This window comes from Drosophila suzukii (assembly GCF_043229965.1).
Source record: "Drosophila suzukii chromosome 2 unlocalized genomic scaffold, CBGP_Dsuzu_IsoJpt1.0 scf_2c, whole genome shotgun sequence".
Classification (NCBI taxonomy): Eukaryota; Metazoa; Arthropoda; class Insecta; order Diptera; family Drosophilidae; genus Drosophila; species Drosophila suzukii.
In genome coordinates this window covers 32,312,512-32,318,217 of record NW_027255896.1, presented here as the reverse complement: position 1 = coordinate 32,318,217, position 5,706 = coordinate 32,312,512, and the positions used below count along the sequence as shown (strand labels likewise).

The window sequence follows — 5,706 nt, the reverse complement described above, 5'->3', positions numbered from 1 at the left end:
GCCGCTCTAGCACCTGGACCAACGAACGAATTTTGTAAGTACGGGACACTATACCTACAAACATGTTTTTATGAACGGTGTTGATAATTTAAGAACGGTGTTCTCCCCCAAGGCACTTTTCATTGACGCGTTTCACCTAAACGTTCTTGATTTGACCAAGTGGCGTTCGATTTTTATGAACGGAACATAGCGAACGGATTGTTGTCAAATCATTACAAATGCTCTTGATTTTTGTTCATCTATTTTTTCTGTGTAAAAAAATTTATTTTCTGTAATAAAAATAACTTATTAATCTTTGTGTATAATTCTGTTTCTACTATTGATTATTATTTTATTAGGCACGACCTCCTTAACTACTTGTTGTGTATAAGTTAACTACTTCAGCCGGGCGACGGCATTAACCGATCGCCCAAAAGTCCGCTCCGGCCAAACTGCTGACACAGCGTCTGGCCGGAAGCTCATGCAAAGCCGGCAAGCACTGCTCAGTGGAGTGGTTCAATTAAGTTAGCTTTAAGATTCAGTTCATTTTCAACATTCAAAGAATAAAGAACACAAGTTCATTCTGAAATAACTCCGGCAACCGCCGTATAACTTCTTATTACTTAAACACTGACTGAGTCTCTAGGCCAGAAGCGAACGGAGGGCAGTTACCCTTCCAGCGTAATCATCATAACTCTTCAGTAGATGAGAAGCTAATCAACCGACTACCGGCAGCTAATCGAGAGCTGCTGCGAAGGAAGCTGGACCATTATCATTTCCAGAGATCACATCAATTTTGACCATCGGCCAACCGGCTACTGATTGAGGACTGCAGCGAGGGACTCTTCTACAGCTACCTCCATACTAAACCTAATTGGCGTCCACCGTAAATTACCCATTGATATACAATTGGGAAACCATGTAAGTGAGCCCCTCATACATATATTTTCCCGGTATCTGCATTTGTTAAATATTTAAATACATAAACTGCCAGAATATTTTCTGAAGCTCCGTATTAAAGCTGCGTGTGAACATTTTTATTAATTAACATACTCGTTAATTGTTTTACAATTTGATTGGTATTATCACATGTGATATTGTAAATGTTTATCGTTGTATGTTGTTTGCATTATTTAAATTTTTTAAATAAATATCTTAGTGCCAAACATTATTGCCCATATATCAACCAGACTTATTAAATGCCCCAGACTGCTGAAAAATAAATTAATTTTGCATTTATTGAATTATTTTTTTGGCGACTGTCACTGTCTCATTTAATTTAAATAAGCTTCGCAACAATCTTGGGTTTGTCTTTTTATCGCTCCCCACTCCAATACAACACTCGAACTCGACACCCCGATGTTTGTATTCCAGTTTTATTTAGCTTCGCTTCGCCTCAGCCATAAATATGGCATTTAACCCAGACCAAATAAAGGCGGTCGTACAGGCTGCCGTTAACCATGCCCTACAGGAAGCGGCCGCAGACGGCCAGCGTAGGGAAGATCAATTACGTCAGACTATTCAGGAACTGGCCAGCCACTTGGCGACCCGTCATCAGACGAAGAGTAGCGGGGATTGACATGAAGCTTCTCATAGACACGGAAGCGTCAAAAAATTTTATCCGACCATATGAGGGATTGAATGGCGTCCGCCCGGTAGAATCGCCATTTAGAAGCCATTCTATTCATGGCGCCACTATTAAAAATAAATGCTTTGTATCAATTTTTTACTTGAAGGCCACGTTCTTCATCTTACCTGATTTGTCCTCCTTTGATGCTATTGTTGGTCTTGACCTGTTTAAACAGGCAGGGGTATCACTTTGTCTAGCCTCCGGCCACCTCAAATAGGGCAACGAAGTAGAAAAAGTCGAATTTCAATCATGCACCGATGTCAATTTTACTAACACAGATTGCTCCGATGAACCGCCTCTAGCTAGGGATGCTTTTGTAAAAATGCTCCGCGACAGGAAAAAAGCCTTCGCGAACCCCAACGAAGCCCTTCCTTACAACACGTCGGTGGTTGCCACCATCAGAACTATTAGTGAGGAGCCCATTTATGCCAAACTTTACTCATACCCAATGGGAGCGGCAGATTTCGTCAGCAGCGAAATTCAAGACTTGCTGAAAAATGGCATAATTTAAAAGTCGAAATCCTCCTACAATAACCCAATATGGGGGGTAGATAAAAAGGGCGTCGACGAATCGGGCAACCGAAAAATGCGGCTGGTGTTGGACTTTTTTTACAAGCCCGGCAAAGATAACCTCGTCGCAGATCCCCTTCCAGACAGCAACTTAACGTTGTGGAGGAGGAAGAAATGTCGCTAACACACACAATTGAAACCACGGATAAACCTTTGAATTGCTTTCAGAACCAGATAAATATGGAGGAAGCGCGCTTTCCGTCGAAACGCACCTTCGTGCTCTTTAGAAACAAGAAACGTAATGACATTAACTTCGTATGCAAGGAGTCGTTGCTTGAGGAGCTCGCAGACATTATTGTCCCTAAGGGCGTAACGCCATTTATTGCTATTTGCACACGCTAGCGATGATACAGGATGAATTGGTTCGGCAATTCCCAGCCACCAAAATTTGGCACTGCAAAAACCGTTTAACGGATATTTTTGCAGTCGCTGGGAGGCGAGAAGTCCTCACTGCTGAGCATAATAGGGCCCACAGATCGGCACAGGAAAATGTTAAACAGGTACTCTCAGAGTATTACTTTCCAAAAATGGCAAAGTTGGCGAATGAAATCGTCACTAACTGCAGGACATGTGCCAAGGCAAAGTATGACAGGCACCCAAGGAAACAAGAACTCGGCGAAACGCCAGTCCCGTCGCGGGTAGGAGAAATGCTACATATAGACATTTTTTCCACAGATAGGAAATACTTCCTTACGTGCATTGACAAATTTTCAAAATTTGCCGTGGTCCAGCCGATTCCATCTAGAACCGTTGAGGATTTTAAGCCGGCCCTATTATAACTCTTGAACGTTTTCCCCAAAGCTAAAGTCATCTATTGCGACAATGAGCCGTCATTGAACTCGCACACTATTTTAACCATGCTGGAAAACCACTTCGGCGTTAGCATCTCGAATGCTCCGCCCCTCCACATCGTCTCAAAGGGACAAGTGGAACGTTTCCACAGCACACTAGTGGAGCACGCCAGATGCCTTAAATTTGACAAAGGCATTAGCGACACCGTGGAGCTAATTTTGCTGGCCACTGCCAGGTACAACAAATCTATCCATTCGGTCATCGACAAGAGGCCAGCCGATGTGGTTATGGCACAATCGAGTGACCCACAGTACGAAATTCAGGATAGCATTAGGCAGGCCCAAGACAAGCTTAGATCCAGGGAAAATTCTTCCCGACAAAATAGGGTGTTTAAGATTGACGACAAAGTCCTAGTGAAATCCAACGGGAGGCTAGGCAACAAGCTTTCACCGTTATGTGAGGAGAAAACTGTGGAAGCGGACATGGGGACCAAAGTCCTCATTAAGGGGAGGGTAGTCCATAAGGACAACCTTAGGTAGGCGAAACACAACCATGTTGTCATTCGTCTGGTAAATTTTTTATTTTTTTCGCTATTTTTCACCCCTAGCCACTTGGCATAAGTTTTTGTTATCATTACGCTTAATCATGCTTTAGTCTTTATGTTTGGTGATGGGCTAATCTGTTTCAAATAAACACTACATTACATCCAAAATTACAGGCTTACGTCCATATCCCTGCTATCCCTGTTGACCTTAGCATCGGCCCACGTCACGGACTACTCACAGGCTAAATATATTCCCATCACTAATGATCGAATTCTAGTATGGGAAGAATTCGCATTCGTCACACACTCGGCGAATCTCTCAGAGTATAGGCGCGTGGTGGAAGAAACTAATGGCATGACCAGCATATTTCCAGTCACACATGCAGAAACTTTTGAGCGTCGATGTCGCTCACCTGCGTGACCTGCTCGAGTCGTTGAGCATCCACCATAGAGTAGCTAGAAGCTTAGACTTCTTAGGAACAGCGCTAAAGGTAGTAGCAGGAACGCCGGACGCAGAGGATTTCGACAAAATTAAACTTAATAAATTCCAGTTAATTAATGCAAACAATAGGCAGATAAGCATCAATTATAAGGTTCAAGACCAAATCAATAATATTTTGACTCGGGGCACCTATATGAGATGTTATTATCTCGAAATAGGATGCTTACAATAGAGCTGCAAAATTTATTACTGGCAATAGCGCTTGCTAAAGTCCATATCGTTAGCCCTAGCATACTAGACCATGCAGATCTGGAAGGTATGTGGATGGAGGAGCCCACAGATACTCCCATCAAAGACATATTGTCCGTTGCGTCCGTGAAAATATTACAGTCCATTAACATATTGCATTTTATTATGCCCAGGAGCTCCACGCTGGGGGCATAGCGCATTGTGACATCCAGCACAGCGATCTACATCCCATTTCCTACGTAGGTGAAGGCATCATTACTGTAAACGATCGACCGGCTCGTGTGAGTGTGGATTATGCCACTTACATCCATATACGAGGCACGCACCTCTTCACCTTTTCTGAGAGTGCCACGGTTAATAAAACCCGTATGTCAACCATAACATGGCCCAAAAAAGGGCCCCAGGAGTAGCTAGCTCGTCCTCCCTGAATATTACTATGGAGCATAACATACTCAGTCTTCCATACCTTCACCGCTTGAGTGATCGTAATCTGGAACACATTAAAAGATTCGGGGAGGATATCAACGACTATCATTCACATCAGATAGTACTAGTCGCAGGAGCGATATGCTGCGCGTTGATCTGCGTCAGCTTAACTTGTCGGCGAGTCATCCAGGCCAGGAGATCTGCGGCCCAGATAGTAGAAGTGATCGCCCAAATAGGGTCGGCCGAGGGCGGCCTTACTCCTGAGGGGGGAGTAGTTAACTAACTCAGCCGGGCGACGGCAATAACCGATCGCCCAAAAGTCCGCTCCGGCCAAACTGCTGACACAGCGTCTGGCCGGAAGCTCATGCATAGCCGGCAAGCACTGCCTATTGGAGTGGCCGCTATGAAGTTCAATTAAGTTAGCTTTAGGATTCAGTTCATTTTCAACATTCAAAGAATAAAGAACACAAGTTCATTCTGAAATAACTCCGGCAACCGCCGTATAACTTCTTATTACTTAAACACTGACTGAGTCTCTAGGCCAGAAGCGAACGGAGGGCAGTTACTCTTCCAGCGTTATCATCATAACTCTTCAGTAGATGAGAAGCTAATCAACCGACTACCGGCAGCTAATCGAGAGCTGCTGCGAAGGAAGCTGGACAATTATCATTTCCAGAGATCACATCAATTTTGACCATCGGCCAACCGGCTACTGATTGAGGACTGCAGCGAGGGACTCTTCTACAGCTACCCCCATACTAAACCTAATTTATACCTTGGCCTAAGTTTAATTTTTTCCCCATATATCTTTTCCTAAACTACTTGTCCCGCATGATATTCTTTTTCTTTTCTGTTCTCATTATGTGTGTGTTAATGCCGAATGTGCCCATTCAACCTGTCCGTTTGAGGTCTGTATCGTGAAAAGGTAACCCGCATCTTTGTGCAAAAGATTTAAATTGGGCCGAGGTAAAGATGGGTTTATTATCGTTCATAAGTAATTTGGCTTGAGAAATTGTTAACGTAATGCTTATTTTAATTATTTTTAAGTACTATGAATTTTAAGTACGCGTCAAT

General features: G+C 43.4%; 1 long non-coding RNA gene across 1 annotated transcript; it reads left to right on the top strand.

Annotated features, from left to right (window-relative positions):
- Positions 1 to 431: 431 nt before the first annotated feature.
- Positions 432 to 5,118, top strand: LOC139354245 (uncharacterized). The gene is made up of 2 exons (XR_011605393.1): positions 432 to 900; positions 3,690 to 5,118. It is a non-coding gene; the product is annotated as an uncharacterized lncRNA (long non-coding RNA).
- The last annotated feature ends 588 nt before the right edge of the window (positions 5,119 to 5,706 follow it).